The sequence below is a fragment of the Caloenas nicobarica genome, chromosome 1, assembly GCF_036013445.1.
Source record: "Caloenas nicobarica isolate bCalNic1 chromosome 1, bCalNic1.hap1, whole genome shotgun sequence".
In the NCBI taxonomy this organism is placed as follows: Eukaryota; Metazoa; Chordata; class Aves; order Columbiformes; family Columbidae; genus Caloenas; species Caloenas nicobarica.
This window is the reverse complement of record NC_088245.1, coordinates 193809325-193827651: the sequence shown is the minus strand read 5'-3', so window position 1 is coordinate 193827651 and position 18327 is coordinate 193809325. Positions and strand designations below refer to the sequence as shown.

The 18327-nt window shown below is 43.2% G+C and overlaps 1 protein-coding gene across 3 annotated transcripts in view; it reads left to right on the top strand.

Moving 5' to 3' along the window:
* Positions 1-13742: 13742 nt before the first annotated feature.
* The window catches only part of WASF3 (WASP family member 3), a 67016-nt gene continuing 62431 nt past the window's right edge, over positions 13743-18327 (top strand). For 2 of the 3 annotated variants that reach the window (XM_065637150.1, XM_065637172.1), the window contains exon 1: positions 13752-13823. The gene's annotated coding sequence lies outside the window, so the exon portion shown is untranslated. Of the gene's footprint in view, positions 13824-18327 lie in introns of all 3 variants that reach the window. The other variant, XM_065637161.1, reaches the window with a different exon arrangement.

Sequence of the window (18327 nt, the reverse complement as noted above, 5' to 3'; positions counted from 1 at the left end):
AGGGTGGGAAGGGAAGATCTATTCAGCCCTTTCTGAAGGATGCTGGCAGTGAGAGGGGACTTGGGCAGCGGGGAGGGACACACTCGGCTGGAGACAAAAATAAGTATTGAAAGGGAAGGCAATTATGAAGCTAAACTGGTAGAAGTCATCTGGGCCTGTGTTGTGCGGTCTTGGAAAACTTTCAAAGCCTTTTTAAGCAATTGGCATGAAGCTTTCTGCTGGCTATAAAAATGCCTTTTGAGAATCATCTCCCATTTGTGCTTTTACAATTCATGCTTTTAATAGGAACACTGTACGCATTGAAAGTGCAGGCTTGCTTGACAGCCTGAGAGAGTGGGGTTCAGACCAGGCAGTATCAGCAGGTACTTCGGCATTATTCCTGCCTTGCGTGTGTCAACCTTGCCTTGAAGAGAACTGTCTTTGGGTGAAAATGCAGGTCCATTCGTAAGGCTGTTTCCATCCTTTGCCTTGCTGCTGACTAGGTATGGAATGAATGTGGGTTGTCGCAGTGGCTCTGGTCCTGACATCTGTTCAGAGGGAGCTGCCCACGGCCAATAAGTGAATTTCATACTGATGCAGTAAGGTTAAATGACTATCGTTCCCGGCTGGGTTGAAGCCAGCAGCCCTGACCATGAGACAGGAAGCATTCTCACTGGGAAAGTGCTTGTGTGTATGGTACAGTACACTTCACACAAGTTTCTGCTCCATTGAAGCGGATGGGAGTTCAGCGTGTAAATGAGAGCTCCATCCAAGATGGATTTCAGTGCATAGTTCAGTACTCCTGAAAATGGAGTTCTAGCTGTCGAAGACTACAGGCTTCGTCTTCTGTTTCTTTCTTGATGATCTGCACCGCTTTGAATTGGGAAAGCTGTCTTCATGAGTCACCACTAGAACTATCTACATCTCAGAGCTGAGGAACGAAGTCATGCTCCAGCACCCTCCAGGCTGGCACTGCAGGATGACCACAAGGATCCTCCACATTGCAGCAGTCCCAGGCTGTCACTCTGACTCCTGAAACAGCTGAAAATACCTCAGAGTAGGCCTGAGGCTGCTCTGCTCAACTTCAGTGATCTTTTTAGCTCCTTCTCTACTCGCTAGAGAGAGCAGAACAGTAAGTTAGACCCCTGCTCTGGCTCAATTACAGGAGATGATGGTGTTTCTCCATTCACAACAGCAGGACAACGAAGCTGGTGAGGGGTCTGGAGCACAAGTCTGATGAGGAGCAGCTGAGGGAACTGGGGCTGTTCAGCCTGGAGTAAAGGAGGCTGAGGGGAGACCTTATCGTTGTCTACAACTACCTGAAAGGAGGGTGTAGGTGTTGGTCTCTTCTCCCAAGTAGCAAGTGATAGGACAAGAGGAAATGGCCTCAAGTTGCACCAGGGGAGGTTTAGATTGGATATTAGGTAAAATTCATTCACAGAAAGGGTTGTCAGGCATTGGAACAGGCTGCCCAGGGAAGTGGTGGAGTCACCATCCCTGGAGGTGTTTAAAAGACACATAGATGAGGTTCTTAGGGACATGGTTTAGAGGTGGACTTGACAATGTTAGGTTAATCACTGGACTCAATGATCTTAAAGGTCTTTTCCAAACAAAAAGATCTATAATTCTATTCTATGATTCTGTGACTCTAATCAGACATGCTAACTAACCAAGTTGCCTCAAATGGTGGTGTGAACATCCCTCCTGTGCTCCCAGATGTGCTCTTGTGCCAAGCCTAGCTTGAATAATCTGGACCTCTATATTCCATTAGTAGTCCTTTAAGCTCTTCAGTCTTCTCTTTTGGATGTAATGTATTTTTTATACTGCAAACATGAGTGTGTAATTCAATGCATACATTTTGGGAGTGGGGAGTCTATGAGAATGCCAAGCAAATCAATAAAGGTTTAGCACATCATTATTAATTGTTGGGATGCCATGAGGCATTTATGTATGCCCTTCAGTAGGGAGAAAAAAAAAAGAAAGAAAAAAAGAGAAAAACTGTTATATATGTCTAGTAAAATTTGATTCAAGAGGGAGAGTTTGCATCTGAATTGCATGAAGTCTATTAAAATGTTGGTCTTCCTTAGACTAATAGGATTATGCCATTCCCAAACTGATTGTTTCCAAGCAACGATGCAGATCGTAGTATGTGTTTGCTTATCTCTTTAGTTTCCTGCGAAACCAGAGAAGCTTCCAAAGATAACTGCAAAACGGATGATATCAGGTGTTATACATAATTTCAATACCTTGTTTTGAAAAGATGGTCCATTTATCCTCTCTTTGGAAGCTGATTTAAAGAGTGCATTGGGGCTTACATAAGGCAAGTGGCAAGTGTTTTTTTTTTTTTAATAAAGGAAATGACCTGCATTACCACCACCACAGAATGCTCCAACATGTCATCTTCATTTGGACACATACACTTTACTGTGGTCAGCGGGGATTGCTCTCTCTGAGCAAAAAATCCTGAGTGATAGCTATGAATAGCAGCGCATGTCTTCAGAAACTGCGGTTCAGCAAGGCTTTTCAAATGTCCTCAAGTGTGGCTGTGTAAAGGGTCAAATCTTCCTGGCTTTGCTAACTGAAAACTCCCTTCATGTATTATAGAGGAATGCACAGCTATATAGCCCTGTATACTAAATAATAAATAGCCAGCTGCAAATGACTTTGCTATTTTATATTCAGGACTGTCCAAATTGTGTGGAGATTTCGAAAGGTGTATTAAGAGGAGATTAGAGTATTTTCTGTCTTTCCTGGCTGCTTTTGGATGTGATGGCATCATGGGATAAATATGATTCAGGAGCCAATGTTTGCTATTTTGGCATTCAAAAAGGTTGCCTAAAGAGCTCTGTTAAGAGCTCTGCTAAACATCATTAATGCATTTTCCTCAGAGTAAGAAAACTGTGCATTTATACATAATTTAATATGAAGTGCTTTATAGAGTTCTCTGATGGCTACATAAAGAATATAGTGCAGCTCTGTGCACATCTGAATTTCCTTAGAAGGCAATTGATCACCTCAGAAGAGAAATACATCAGCTGTTTAGTGGTGTAAAGTAACAAAGCACAGAGTTTAGGACTGGAAGTGAAAAATACTATTATTGGTAGAAATTTTTAAAGGAGTTTATTTTGGCAGAATGTAATTACCCAACTGGATGGAGTGCTGTCATTTATGTTTGTGCTTGTGTAAAATGCTTTGAGATGATTAATAACCAGCTCAATCCTTTATACTCATAACAACACTTCTCGCACAATGGCACTGTAACGATCTGTCACTCTGGCTATTGTGCTATTGGAAATATAAGATCCCCTGCATTAGGCAAGCATGGAGTCTTGGGGTCAGTGAGTGGGTAGATGCAGCTCCTTTATATTTGCATTGCAGCACTACCAGGGATCTAATAAGGGCTCAGAGCCCTGGTGGGCTAGACGCTGATCAGTACTTGAAATGAAAGATGGCTTTCCCTTTCAGACTTTACAATTTAATTATGTGATGGGAATCAATAGGTGGATAGAGCAGAGAGGGAGGGATGCATCATAAGAGTTGTTGCACTTCATATAATAAACACCAACCAGAGCCCATCATCTCTCTGCATCTCTTTCAAGACCACTATTTGATGGAAAATGAAATTATCCTGTGTACAAGTTGAAGACAGAGAATTCATCCTTATTTGTTCTTCAGCAGCACCCAGAGATCCACTGAGAGTGTCCTGTTCGGAGTTCGATTGCCCAATGAGTTGCAGTCAAGGTAAATAAAATGTAAGAGACATACTCCTGAGGCCATCATGTAGAACATGTTGGTATCCACCTTAGTTAGGCTCCCTGGCTTTTTGAGGGAAGTGGGGCAGTGGGAAAAAAGCAGTGAAGCTTGGACATTTTCTGTTCCTTGGCTGGTTTAGTGACTAAAGAGAAAAAGTGAGCGATGGTGCACACAAGTGAGGACAGGGTGAAGAAGAAGGAAGCAGAGGTTGATGTAAGGAGAGTGAGGCTGAGATGAAGAATTTGGAGGGGTTTGTGAGAAGCCTATGAGCAGAGATGGAGAGTGTCCCAAGGGAAATTAGCTGTGTAATGACACCCAGTGTCTGGTAATCTTTGGAGACTCTTTCCTGCACTTGTTCAAGCCAGCCCTGCTGCCTTGGCCCTGAGGCTGGCACTTCCCATGCTGAACAATGAGACTTGCCATTTACAAGTAAAATTACATGGTTTCTGGAAGAAGCGATATTGTGTTCAAGATTTCCACCATGACAGTGAAAGAAACGAATATTTGTCAGATAAGGGAACAATACTGTAGAAGAATGAAAAATTTTACTGCAAAAATTAGATTTTTTTTTTTAATAAAATCACCACAGTCAAATTTGACCTCTCTGGCACTGGAAAGAGAAACCAGTGATATTGAAAGAAGCACCTGGATTTACACCGGTGTCACTGATAAAAATTTGATTGATGTTCGCCCCTGCAGAAAGACTGTAGTATTGAGTAACTGAGTGGTTAGAGCAGTCCAGAACCCGTTTTATTTTGCCCATGACTTTGGCCGATGCTTGCTTGCCTGGCTGGGCACACACTGCTCTGTTACTCTTCCTTATTTTTATGCTTTGCTTGTGTTGAGATCTCCTTTGCAAGACAGCCAGACTCCAAAATATGCTGCATTAAAAAAAAAAAAAAAAGGAAAGCAAAGGAACAGAAAGAAAACTCACAACCAATTTCACATCACCCTTTTCAAAGGCCATGACAAGTTGTGGAGAATAAAGCGGAGCCCTGGCTATAAAACGCAGGCAGTAAATACCGACACGTGTCGCCGAGCCTGTTGTCTCTCTCGGCCGGCTGCCAGGCGGGCCTGCGCCAGCGGGGCTGGGAGCGGGCGGCCGGGCCCGGGGGGCCCCGCGGGGCCGGGGGAGGCGCCTCCGAGGGGCCGCAGCCTCCGCGGGGCCGCGGCTCTGGCTGCCCGTCCCTCCCGTCCCTCCCGCGGCTGCCGCGGCCGCCGGGCTCGGCGGAGGGCGCGCCCTGTCCATGGTGCTGAGCGGAGCCGCCCCTCGCACCGCGCCCGGGCCGGGCCCAGCCAGCAGCCGGGGAAGCCTTTTCCTTCAGGTTCCGCAGGCCTTTACCTTGGATTACTGCTGCGTTCGCTGAGCAACAGATGTTTGCCAGCCTGGATTTTCCTCTTTTAGCCACCCTAAGAAGGCAGGGAGATTAATTAAAGCCAGAGTTCCTATAGGTGAAGGGCTCTTCATGCGTTCAGGGGTCTCTCCCGCTTTTCCTGTCTGCATCTTCATCAGTTGCTTGCACAGGAGAGAGGATTAGACCAACACTGCAAATGGCTTCTGCTTCGATTTGTTGATGCGTTTACTTTTAATTTTTAGGATAACTGCAGAAATAATGAGAAACAGCAGGGAACGGGAAACTGATTGAGATGGATCATTTCGTGTATTCAGCCTGCGATGACCTTTGGGGAAAGTGGGTATTTAATTTTTACTGATGTTGTAAAAGCACAGACAAAGTCCTGACCTTTCTGATCCGAGGTGACCACTATGAGCATCCCACTGAGAATTAATTACAATTGCCTGGAGCGGCTCCAAGAAGCATTTATTAGAGTGCTATAAATGTGGTAAAAGCGATCAGTGTGCCTCGGAGAAGCCATTCCATGTGCCTGCTGTGATATCTAAGAGAAGCTCAGACTTGTCGGCTTGTTGTCTTGTTTTGCTGTTCATTAAGAAGACTGAAATAGGAGAGACAGCGTTAGAACTCCAGGGCAAGCATTTCCCATAATTCTGCTCTCTACACACATGCTTTTGTATTAGATGAAGGCACAATAGATAGAACTCAGCAGCACAAAAATCAAACATCTCCCTAAGAGACAGGACACGGTGCAATGCTCTGACTGTACAAAGCACAATACAACAGCTTCTTCTAGTAGCCTCCTAGAAATGTGAAGTGGAAGTGAACAGAAAGCTCCACACGAACTCCGTACAAGGAAGTATTTAAAATTTGAGGTATGCTATGACACCATTGTACTTCAGCATCCAGCACAAAGCTGGGGTATTAGTCACATGGGAGCTTGCAGTCCTTTTCCCCAAAGATCAATATAAAAATGGAAAATCAACTGTGTGTACAAAGTTTAGGCAGAAATATTTCATATAAGATAAGATGATTTTGTCAGGTACCTTGCCAAAAGGACTGGAATTGAATCATGAAGTTTAAATAAGAATTGTAAAACAATCTAAATTTGTTTTGGAGAAGGATTTAATTAGGAACCATGATGAAAAAGCCAGAAATGTGGATTAACCTAAAATAGAAAGGGCAGCCAAGTTACAGCAGATGGCTTTTTGTTGTTCTTTAAGTGCCTTATAATGAGGAAAATATGCTATGTAATGACAGTTTTTTCTAAACTGACTTTTTTTTTTTTTTTTTTTTCTTTTTTTCAGGGAGGTGGAGGAGGTTTCCCATGAGGCATTGGCTGGAAAAGGATAATCAAAAAGACATAGCTGCAGACGATCTGTATTGAACTGTTTTTGTTCCCAAGTTCCGGAGCTCAGTTTGATGTATGGTAGGAAAGACAGCCACCTCCGACTCCAGCTAAAACCAAATGAGCAGATAGCCTCTATTTCTCCCTTCTGCCTCGCTTCCCTGAGCACCTACATTGCATATGGGCTCTGTCACTCTCTTTCTCTCATAGAATCTCGCAATCACCCTTTCTGTGGGTTAACTGAGATGTTTTTATTCTGACAGGCTTTTGTTCTGTCTTGCTGAGGTTGCTTTTCTTTCTCTCCTGTACCAGTTAAGAATTCCTCATCTAACACTGTTATCCAAACAACAGATTTTCCTGCAACTGAAAAGCTGCTGTTAAGATTTATTTAAAACATCCCCCTCATTTTGGTTCCTTTCTACCCAAAATGAGGCTGAGGTGGGGACAGAATGAAGGAAAACAGAAGAGACAGCCTATTCTATATGACATATGCTTGATTTCCCAGCGAGGCTTAATTACTGTTGGGACTCCGCACTCCTGTCCCTTTTGACACACGGAGCTTTCAGAGTGCAGTGCAACAATGCTTCTTGCCTCTTCCAGTTTGCGTGCACACTGATAAGATTTGCTTGTGCATTGGGGAACTTGTGTATGAATTGTATATGAGGACGGAGACTGTAGGCATCCATACAGCTTTCAGACAGAGTTAAGACCCCCACAAAATGACATTTTTCATGCTCTTTTAAGACAAGGTTTCATCCTGCAAATAAAGGAGTGAACTGACCCAAAAAGTAGAGGTGGAATTATTCAAACCCCACGTAGCTCAGCCAAAAGGTCCCACAATAACGCAAGGGCAAGGGAGCTTTGCAGTCAGCTGGACTGAACTCATGACTGATATCTGAAGAGACTCATTTTTCATGCTTTGTGGGTACACAAGTGTAATTGGAGACAACAGGAGGCTTAGGATATAATGTGCAAGATGGAAACCTAACACAGTGATTGCTCTTCAACTTTGCACAACGAAATGTGTATTGTGTTTTGAGGAAGAGCATGATTTGCCTTGCTTTCCAATGCAAAATATCTAAATTGTATTAGCTTCAGCCAAAAAGAAGAATAAAAGCTACAGAATTCACAAGCTGAAGCTCTGTTGTTAAGCACAATTAAAGAATATGCTTCACAAAAGAAATCCAATCAAGATAGCAATTCCAAACTTCATTACAAAGAAAGATTTTAGTTTTCAAGATTAAAAGTGTGTCTATGAAAATTAGCCTTTCTCTCCCCCCTTTTTCAAGCTTTAAATTTTAAACTATCAGCTGGATCTCAGTTTTAGCTAATTTCAGTAACATTCTAGACTACTGCGGAAGTCTGTCCTACCAGAAGATGCAGTAATAAGTTGCTGAAATTATCTTGGTAATTAAACAGTTTAGCTTTATATTTATTTGCTGAAAAATCCCCCAATGACATATTAATTATGCATAAAGCATTGCCTTGTAAAAAAGTTGGTTGGTTCTCAAATACCCATCTCATTTCTATTTATTTTTAGAAAGCTAGTCTTTCACACTGACAGCATTTCAACTATTTTAACACTCTGATGAGGATCTAACCTTTGCACTGATTATTTTTCAAAATTAATATCTAGTGGCTTTTTTGATCAAGCCACAATCACTATTACTTCTGAAGCAGGAAATAAATTTGCTTTTAATTTTGATCTTCATTCAGCTCTGCCTTATTCAGGGCATCTTCTTTCACCAGAGGGCTGCGCAAAAGAGGAGCTCAGTCTATAGTGGCTGGAGCTGCCGAAGAAGGAAATTTTTGGAGGGATTATGGTGGAAAAATATATTTAGAGCAATACAGTTGTTTGGGGGGGTAGGATGGGTATTGAAGCCCCCTGAAGACAACCAAAGTCTCTCTCTCCTACACCAGGTATCACCAGACAGTTTTTACAGTGATAATATCATACTCTTGACAAAGTCTAGGCAAAATTTTGTAATATCATCCAACTCACTGCTCAATTTGAGGCTATTATTTTCTATGAATGCCATACTGTCAGATATGTTACTGAGGAATACTGAGGAAGCATAGGGAAGTAGTAATTTGGAGCATCAGAGAGGAAAGGAGGCCTTCCAATCTGTGTAAAAGCAATGTTGACCCTCAGTCATGTGAGCAAACGCTCAAATACAAATCAGTTACCGATGCTCAAAACCTAAGGACCTTATATGAGTGAAAATCCAGCTTTTGCCTGCCTGGTGTCCAAAATGCATGGCTTTCACTGACAATTCTGAAACATCATTTTGTGTCTCTTGTGCAAATATAAATGTTCTATACTAGATACAGGATATAAGTAATCAACTTTAATATAAACATGAATTTCAAGGAAATGTTTAACTTCAGTTCCCTTGACAATGTTGGTATAGACAGATTTCTTTTTTTATGTTGCTATGTGATGTGTCAGAATTACACTCTTTTATGAAGTTGGAGAAGACTGTTTGAAAAGCAGTAATCAGAGAATAATTCTCGAAGGTTCATTGTTACAAAGGAAAATTATTGGCTGAGATTCTCCAGGAATGTGTCCTGAGTTTGGTAATGTTTCATATTTACTTCAGTGACCTGGATGATTAAGTAAAAAGCATGGTTAGCACATTTGCAGATGTCACAAACCTGGTGGAGCAGCAATCAAAATGATCCTGACACATGGGACAGCTGGTCAAAAAAACCCAGGATGAACTTCAAAAAGGAGAATGCAAGGTCTGCACTTAATCTGGAAAAATCAAGTGCATTAACACAGAATGGGAAACAGCTGACTAGGCAGAAGTTTTGCTGAAAAAGATGTTGAGGTTACAGTGACTCAGAAGTGGAATATGTATCAACAATGTGATACTATTACAGTAAAAGCAAACATGTGGCTTTGCTATTGAGTGCTGTGTGTCTAGTTCTGTGCAGTGAACTTCAGCAAATGTGGAGGCAATCCAAAAGGAAGAAAAGAAAATGACCAGAGAATTAGAAAACATGTCCTCTGAGGCAAGAATGGAAGAGCTAGGGGTTAATTTATTGAATGAATGACTGGAGAGACATGAGAAGCTTTTGAATAATCACAGGTTGTCATCAGGCCTTCACGTCCATTGTGGATAGCATGAGAAAATAATGTGGTAAAATTACATCAAGGAAGAGTTATATTAGACACTAGTAAAAACTTTCCGACAATAAACACCAGGCAAGAATGCAAGAGAAAATTGTGGAATTCTCTGCTTTAGATTAAATACCTTAAAATAATCAAACATACATCAATCCATATTTGTGTATCTCCCATTTATCCAGCTTTGGCACAGGAGAGTGGATTAAGGGATCTCTTACTCTCCCTATTTAATTTTACTGTGAACTTTTCTATTTGCAGTTAATTTACACATATTTTTTAAGAATTATCTCAATAAAAATCTGTCTCACCTCATCCAAACGATATGATATTCATGCATTTAATTATCTTCTGGTGCTCTCCTACCTTTATCTCCTAAATATGGTCATAATACAAGGCACAGAAGTTTAGGAAAGGACCGCTGGGTCTGTAAAAAGTATATGTCTATAGTGAATCCAAACAGGAGAAATAAAATTTAGCTTATCCTTAGTTGATGGAACAGTGGTACAGCACATTTGGAAACATTTCACACAGTCCAGTTTGTAGAACCACAACTATTCTCGTGAGCTGAACCTCTTTTCTTTCAGGATAGAATTTCACCCCATGGTTCTTGTTTCTGAGCTTCATCCCATTAGTCCTAGCTGTGCCGTGCATTGTACAGCTGCTAAATCAACAGTCTATTACTAATTACAGCTTTCTGTAATATGATTTTTTAATCTCCCCAGGAGATATCTTTCATGTGTTTATTTTTAAAACAGCAGCTTGTTCAACTGATGATGCCATAAAACCATTAAGAGACTGTGTCCACACCCACTACAGATCATCAGTCCCTGCTTTGTAGGACATCCTGCTACATCGCCCAGCCAAAGTGTCAGAGCCTGCAAAGAAAAATGGGTGCTTTGCACAGCAAATAGTTCTTATGAGTTACAGTTAATGGACCTTACTATTAATTGGCAGAATTACAGCTCTTGTTGAGTTGATGAAAGTAGCTGTCTTTAAAAGTTATTAGGCTTCCTTTTGTTCTTGTTTGCCTGCATTTTTTTCTCAAGATTGATTACACAGTGCCTCTTTGAACTCATATTGCATGTTTCCTTTGAGGATCTACTTGCATCTTGGTTTCATATAATTTGCCAGTCTGTCAGTATTCCAGTGATCCAGGGATATTAAAAATAAAACAACAACAAAAAGCAAAATAGTTAATAGTCTCAGGAAGATATTCCTGAAAAGTACGAATAGTATGGAAATACCAATAATATTGAAAATAATAAGACTACGAGAAATACACACTCAGACTTATCAAGGCTAATACTTTTGTGTTAATGGAAAATAAACTCCATTAACAGAGACATAGTCATTCATAAAGCATCTTATGTTGTGCATTGCATATATCCGCTAGCTGTCCTAAATCAATTACCTCCACCAAGACATGGTTCCCCTTTCTCTGGGGTGCGGCTGTGGCTGGAGGCAAAGCAATTTATTTCAAAAGCTGATTCAGCAAGACACTCTTCAGGGGCCCATCAATGTCCCATTAATAATGAGAGATGCTGTAATGATTACTGGTGAAGATGTAAATCATTTGCGTTACACTATTTATTTTAACATTATTCAGCAATTTTGTATTTCCTGAAAGACAAAAAGATTTCTGTATCAAGAAACATGCTCTTCAGCAGGAAGCAACAAGCAGTATAACAGACTTTTAAAATACTGTTTCAACTTATGCTGTACCTTTTTTGTGAAATTAGCTACTCAAGAAAAGGAGGTCCTTATAAATTTGACCTAAGTAGGTGATTTTATAAGCAGATATTAAAAAAAGTCTTGCTCATTTCCAGTAACTCATCTTGGCTTCAGTCTCCAATAATCCTCCCTTTTCATTACCATCTGAAGCCTGATTCTGTCTTCAAGTGAAATTAATAGAAGAAAGATCAATCCTGAACATGGTGTGTCAGTCCAAACCTGAATCTACTGCTTTAAGGGAACTTTTCTGAAGTATGATTTCACTTAAAAATAATACTAGTTAGGACAAAAGCTCATTGAATTATTCCCTGCAGATAATTTAACCTTTTTTTTTTTTTTGGTCTCTTACTGAAAACTCAGTACAGCTTAAATGAAAATTCTTTGGCAGATTCGTCTTATTTGCAAATTCTAAGGCAAGGTCAAAACAGCAGTAATAAAGCTCTGCCTGAGCTCCTTTTCTATAAGATGTAGATATTATTAAAAATAGCATTAAAAATGTCATGAATACAGAGCAGAAAAACGAAAGTTGAGAAGGAATCTAAGTGCCTGCAACGCAGTTGAAACAAACTAAATGTTCATTAATATCTTGCATCACACAGGCTACTTATTTGTGTTGATGGACCAGAAAAAAATTACTGGTAGAGCTAGGTCTGTTTGAAATGGATATTTTTCAAACCTCAAGATGTCATTTTCAGTATGAAAAAAGCATCACTGAATGAGCACAAATTAAGACATGTTTTAACAATACCAGGTTATTTTCCTGTTTTATTTTAGAGAGTTTAATCTTTCTTGCTGCATACGTGTTTTAGGGATAATACTCTTCTTTTGAATACAATGACTTTTTCTCAAAAACTGGAGTCTATTTTCCTCTTAGGATTTTTGTCCTAGTGAGCCCTCATGCTGAGGAAAAAGACTGCTGCTTCCTTCTTTTAGGGTTATACTACTTAAAGAATTCTTTTCTGTTTGCTTTGTTAGTGATCATAAAACTGTCACCATCTGCACTTCAAAGCGTAGGAAAGCCGCACGGCTGGCTTCATGCTGTTTGCCATGTAACCTCGAGTGATTACAGCAATCGTTCTCAGCTGCTGCTTCTTACCACGACTGATATTGGTATCTTAAACACAAATATTTTTTCTCAAACTACAAGCAATATAGTATTTTTTTAAAGGAGGTGCTCGTGAGCCCACATCTTTGCTTTATCCCCCCATAATGTAAAGTGTGGGTAACTGAGACCAGCGGTACAACTGGGTTTGAGTTCAGTAAACTTTCATTTGCCAAAGATGATTGACTTGAGATAGCATTCAATAACCTCTGCTCTCAGCTGTGATTATTTATTGAAGTGCCCTGGGCCATTAAAGTTCGTTTGGTGATTGTTCTATCCCCTCTCCCCCCGCCCCTAAAAATCTCATTCACATGATGAAGCCCGACTTATTTTTTTCTAAAGGCTTTGCAGCGAGCAACAAAAGCCTCGGTTCCAGGGATAACCACCGAGGACGAATGTGAAGCAGGAAAGGGCACATTGCTGGGGCTGGGTCAGCAGCCGCAGCCCTCACAAGGCGCCCAGCCCGGCAGGGCACAGGCCCTGCGGCCACCCCAGCGCCACCGAACCCCGTCAGGCTGCGGGGGCGTGTCTGCCTGAACCTGAATCTCTCGGGGGCTCGACGACCTGACGTTGGGCTCAGTGGGAACCGGGTCGCGGGGGCTGGCTGTCGGGAATGAGGGCGCAGCGGTCTGGCAGGCGGAGAAGGGGCCACGCCAGCGGGCGGATGAGAGCGCAGGCCCCATGAGCAACGAGGGAAAGGGGGGAGGCCCAGGACGGACGCGGTGGCGCTGAGGGGCCGGGCACGGGCGCGCGGAGCCGGGGGCTGAGCGGGGAAGGGGCGGCCGGAGAGGTGTGACCGGGCCGCAGCGGCCCGCACCCCGGCCTGCGTGCGGGGGAGGCGCAGCCCCGAGGGAAGGGGGACCCCGGCTCGGCGCCGGCCCCACGGCCAGGCTGCCGAGCCGCCCGTTGGGGAGCGGGGGTGAGAGCGGCCCCGCGGCGGGGCGGGGAGCGGGGCCGGGAGAACAGGCGGCTGCTCCGGAGGGGCACGTGGATCTTGGGGGCAGACAGCCCAGCGACGGCAGCCCCAAGGCAGCCCCCACATCCCGGACCCTTCTCTGGCCAGAGCGCGGCGGGGAGGGAGAAAAAGGAGCCGCCGCACTGGTCAGCGAGAAACAACCCTGCGCCCGGCCTCTTGCGAACCCCAGGTAGTGGCCACTGATTGACAACCCGCCCCGTCCTCTTGGCATTTTTATTGGGTGCTTTTCACGCCGATCAGCAATGTGTGCGGTGAAGCGCTGGCTCCCATTGGCGGGCCTTTCCCCGCCCCTCCTGGCACGGGCTAAAAGGGCGGTGAGGGGGCGGGGCTAGAGGCTGAAGGGGCGGGGCGGCAGGGCGGCGGGGCGCGGAGGCTTAGCCCGCGAAGGCGGTCGGCGGTGGCTGCGGCGGCCGGGCGGCGGCGACGCGGGATGGGACGGAGCGCGGTGCCAGGTGGGTGCGGGGCCGCGCTCCCGCCTCTCTCAGCCGCGGCAGCGGGGGGTCGGCGGCGACGCTCAGGGGGTCCGTTCCCTCCCCCGAGAGCCCGGCGGCTGCCGGGAGGGGCTCTGAGGGGGACCAGCCGCTTTTTAGCGGTCTCCCGCTGTCCGCCCGCGGGGGTGATCCCCCTGTGGGAGCCCCCTCAGCACGGCCGCGGCGCGTTTCTCCCCACAGCCGCGATGAGGGCAGCGGAGGGTCACTCGGGGCTTCTCCGGTCGGGCTGCGCTGCCCGTCCCGGGGCCCTCCCGCCTCAGCCGGGAAAGGGACGCTTTGTTTCGAGCCCTTCTGCCGGCCTCGGCCCCTCGCCGGCCCCAGCGCGGCGGGGCGCGTTCCCCTGCCCCCTTATGGGCTCGAGTGCGGGTTGCGAAGCTCCCGCGGCGTGGGGTCGGGGAACAGGCCCTGGAACTTGCGGTGCTCGGGGCTGGGCGCCGCGTTCCCGCAGCGACCGCGCCGACCGGGTGCGGGGAACACGGTGCCCAGCCCCGAGAAGCGCCCGCTCCGAGGCCTCTGCCCCGCTCGAGTTTCCCGCACCTGCACCGCGGCGTGACACCGGCACGTCTCTTCTGATGCCCAGCGGTCTTTAAGTATTAAACATAATCGTCTTTGGCTTTGAAGGGTGCTGGGAGTCCTTGACAGCTCAGGAACTTTTAACCTCCCCCCACCCCGCCTTTTTTTTTTTTTTTAATACTACTCGTGGTTTTTGCAGATTGTTTTTTTCCTCCACATATTTCTGAAGTGAATGTGTCGCTGAGAAGAAGCCGGGAATCTGAGTGAGTGCAGGCGTGTGGAGACAGGGATTTATTGCAACTGCTGCATGTCTAACACTGTCGGAAAAGCGGTTAAGAAATACTTATTCTTTTTTGTCTTGCTTCTGATACAGTTCAGTAATGCCTGCAGGTAACTTAACAAGAGAAGGACTGATGATTTTAGACTGAGCAACAGTCTGTGAAGTGGGGCCAGTACTTGAGTGACAGGTTATTCGATGCAGTTGTGAGATTCCTTGATAGAAAATACTTCAAAACACAAATGGTTTAGTTTGTGCCCTGTTTGTGCAGGAATAGGAAAAAGCTGTCTAGCTGTGGTTCTTTGTGCTGCTTTTGTGAACTACAGGGAATGAGGGGAAAGTATTCCTTTTGGAAAAAGATGAGGGCAAATTATGAAAGCAGCCAGGAACTTCAAGAGACTTGAAATCTGAGGGTGAAAAAGGAGGTTGTTTTGCCTTGTGTATCATGCAAGGCTGGCCTTTTTTTTTTTTTTTCTTCTTCTTTTCAAAGCTTTAATTAGGGAATCAAAAAGTATTCATTTACATGAGAGAGACTGTTGTTTTGAAATTGCCTGGTACAGTATTTTTCGTAGTAGCTAATAGCGTGTGCTTGAAGAAGGGAAGTTCTCCAGCACACTCTCCCAAGCTACAGCCATCTGTGGCTCAGATGCCAAGTTGTGTGGTCTTTAATATAGTGAGGGTGATATGATATGGAATAATCATGTAGACTAATACCCAGGTTAGAAACCTGTTAAAGTTACAATGCTTGCAAACTTAAAAGATTCAAGATAAAATCCCATATTTGAGCTGTGGAACTGCGCTTTGTTGAGTGTTCAGTTACAGCTTACTTTTGCCTTTAAGTTCTCATCAGAAGAAGGTACACTAAGGTGCAAGGAGAGTTAGCTGCCTGCACTGAAATAAAGGCCCTGGGTCATTCTTACTCGGAAAGAAAGCGGCTTTCAGTAAGTCCTGTAAGAAGGATGTCTTATTTGCAGCTCTTCATTTGAGACCAGGACCAGACCATGTTCCTCTTGAGCACTGTGGAAGCTCCATTTATTTCCAGCTGAATTTTGGGGATGAGTTGTGCAAAGCAAACTTTTCTTATTGTTTGCTGGAGGATTAGTTTTGTGTTTGTATTGCTAGTGGCAGTGTGAATGTAGTTATTAGGTGGTGAACACCAAGGTTTTGTTGTACCTGAAATAATATATAACTGAACCAGTCATTTGTCTTTTCCAGGGCTATTTTCTTCAAATAAAGAAAAAAATAAAAACCAGATACTGAAATAGTCTTGATTATACACAATGTTACTGAAATTGTACCGTCTTTGCTAATCTTCCCGTTTGTCCATAGAAGTAATAAAAGATGACTATATATGTCAGAAATAGGATTGTTTGTGCTTGAAATAAAGGGTCTTTCATAGCGGGGTAAGTTATTGAGGCTTCATCTTTTGATTTATATGGTACAACACACATGACGTTTCATAGTTAATAGCAGCATAGACCAGCTTTATTTTTCAGTATATGCCTTGTCTGCACAACATGTCTCAAAGGATTATGATTTTAGGAGTAGTAATATAAACTTCTTGGAGACTAGCTGCTCCTTGGTGTGACTACTTTAGCTCAGGTTTATTTACTTTATTCTTCAGTGAGAAGCTATGTGCCATATATCTCTCTGAAACAAGAATAATGGTGTCTGCAGGCAATAGTCCTTTATGGGGGAAAGAGGAAGAAAAGCCACATTGTGACAGATGAGAGAAATATTATTTTGAAGTTTCTTATATACAGTGATTAGCAGGACAGGATTTCTAAAAACCAAACCAAACTAGAGCAGATACTTTGAAGAATTCCAGAAGAGCTGATGGTAGCTGAGTGTTTAAGTCACTGCATCAGTGTCACCTGGACAGTGAATTAGCTTTCATGCTTTTGCATGTCTTCCCTTTTTGATTAAACTTCCTGCATGAACGGTTACATCTTGGTGTAATTTGTAGTAACTGGAGTGGGAAAGAGCCTTGAGAGAACTTCATGGTGGACTCGTGATGTAAAAAGATAAATATATGCAGTTAAGTCTTTGTTCTTTCGAGCCCTCCCATAGCATGGTCTTCCAGAGCGCTCTTGCCTGCTTTTAGTGACAAATGAGCAAGAAATGTTGTTGCAGTTATAATAATTGCAGCCCGCTCTTACGAGTCTGTCTTTAGTTGGTGTGTACTTGATATGGTCTTGTAACTGTGCTTGGATCTGATATAGGTTGTATGATACAGCACTTTTTTGCCTTTTAAATTCAAATACGAGGTAGTGTTATCTTCCTCATTCATGTGGGGCTTTGATTAAAATTTTTTGACTTCTTGTGGTCGTTACTGTGACTTCTTTTTACTTCGTGTTTGCTTGCATGGGATATTGAGCTACAGGCTGTGCCTTGGGTGAATTGTACTACTAGCATAAGTTACTAGCCAGGCTACGTGTGTCCCGTGGGTTATGATACTAAGTTTTGTGAATTACCTCAATAGCAGAAAGATATTAATTTACAGTACTGATGGGGACAAGTTGTTCTCATCAGGCTCATTTCTTAGTTCTCCAATCTTAAAGCTGTTCGGTATACAAAAATCATTAATAGGCTCAGATTACAAATGCAGGTCTTCCAGTGTTACATAGAACTGTACATTGCCTTCAGAAGCTTCCTTGTACGAGGAATTCTGTGGGTCACAGATTGTAACTGCTTATTCTCTTAAAAGAACAGAGAAAAAGGTAGAGAGTATTAACTTCTCTGTATGGAAGACTCATATACTGAATACCCGTAATGTAAGAAAAACAGTGACTCTACTAAGAATTAAATGGAGGAATCTTGAGCCTTAGCTCTGTAGCAGAACTGCTACTTGTGTTCCTGAGAACTTAGCCTGCCTTTAGAAGTAATAATGAAAATAACCTGAAGTTCCACCAGATTTACTTGTTCAACTTTAACCTGTGAGCGTTCTCCTTCACACTTACCATTCTTTAGATCTAACTGTTCAGAAGCCAACCTGTTGTAAAAGCTGTTAAAGTGTTGCACTGGGGTGTGTTTTTAACTGGAAAAGCACTGTTGTTTTTCACCCCTCTTTTGAAAACTTGGATAGCTGAAATACCTTCAGCTGCTGATAGATGTAATTTGTTTTTCATCTGCCAAAAGGGGAAACAAGACATTGGGGAAAAAAATTAAGACATTTGTGTGTAGAAACATCTGGAGATCAAAATGAAAGTCTTTTTGCTCATGTAGGCTGTGAACTAGGAGCTTAGCTTGTTTGATTCCTTTATTTTTGGCAAGTGAGATAGCTGGAGAATTTTTGTTGAATGCTTGTTAATATCATAAGCATTTGTTGGATTTGCTTGTTTGTGTGGTATTTAATTAAACAAATCCAAATTTATTTGTGTTAGGGATTTATAGGTGTTCTGAATTTCAACAGAACTGCAAATTAGTTTTTTCTTTCACATACTAAAATGTTCTGCCGTTAAACTAACGATGTTTTCTGGATCTAGAATTGATCACTGGATGTGTTTGGGATTTTTTTTATGGTGGATCTCTGTTCAGCTTTTCAAGATTCTTGGAGCTCCTTCCCTGTTAGTTACAAATATCATCTCTATATTCTTAGAGTGATTTGGTAGCCAAATACAGTGATAAGGGACAACGTGTGTTTCTATTAAGCGTAGAACATCTTTATGCCCAATT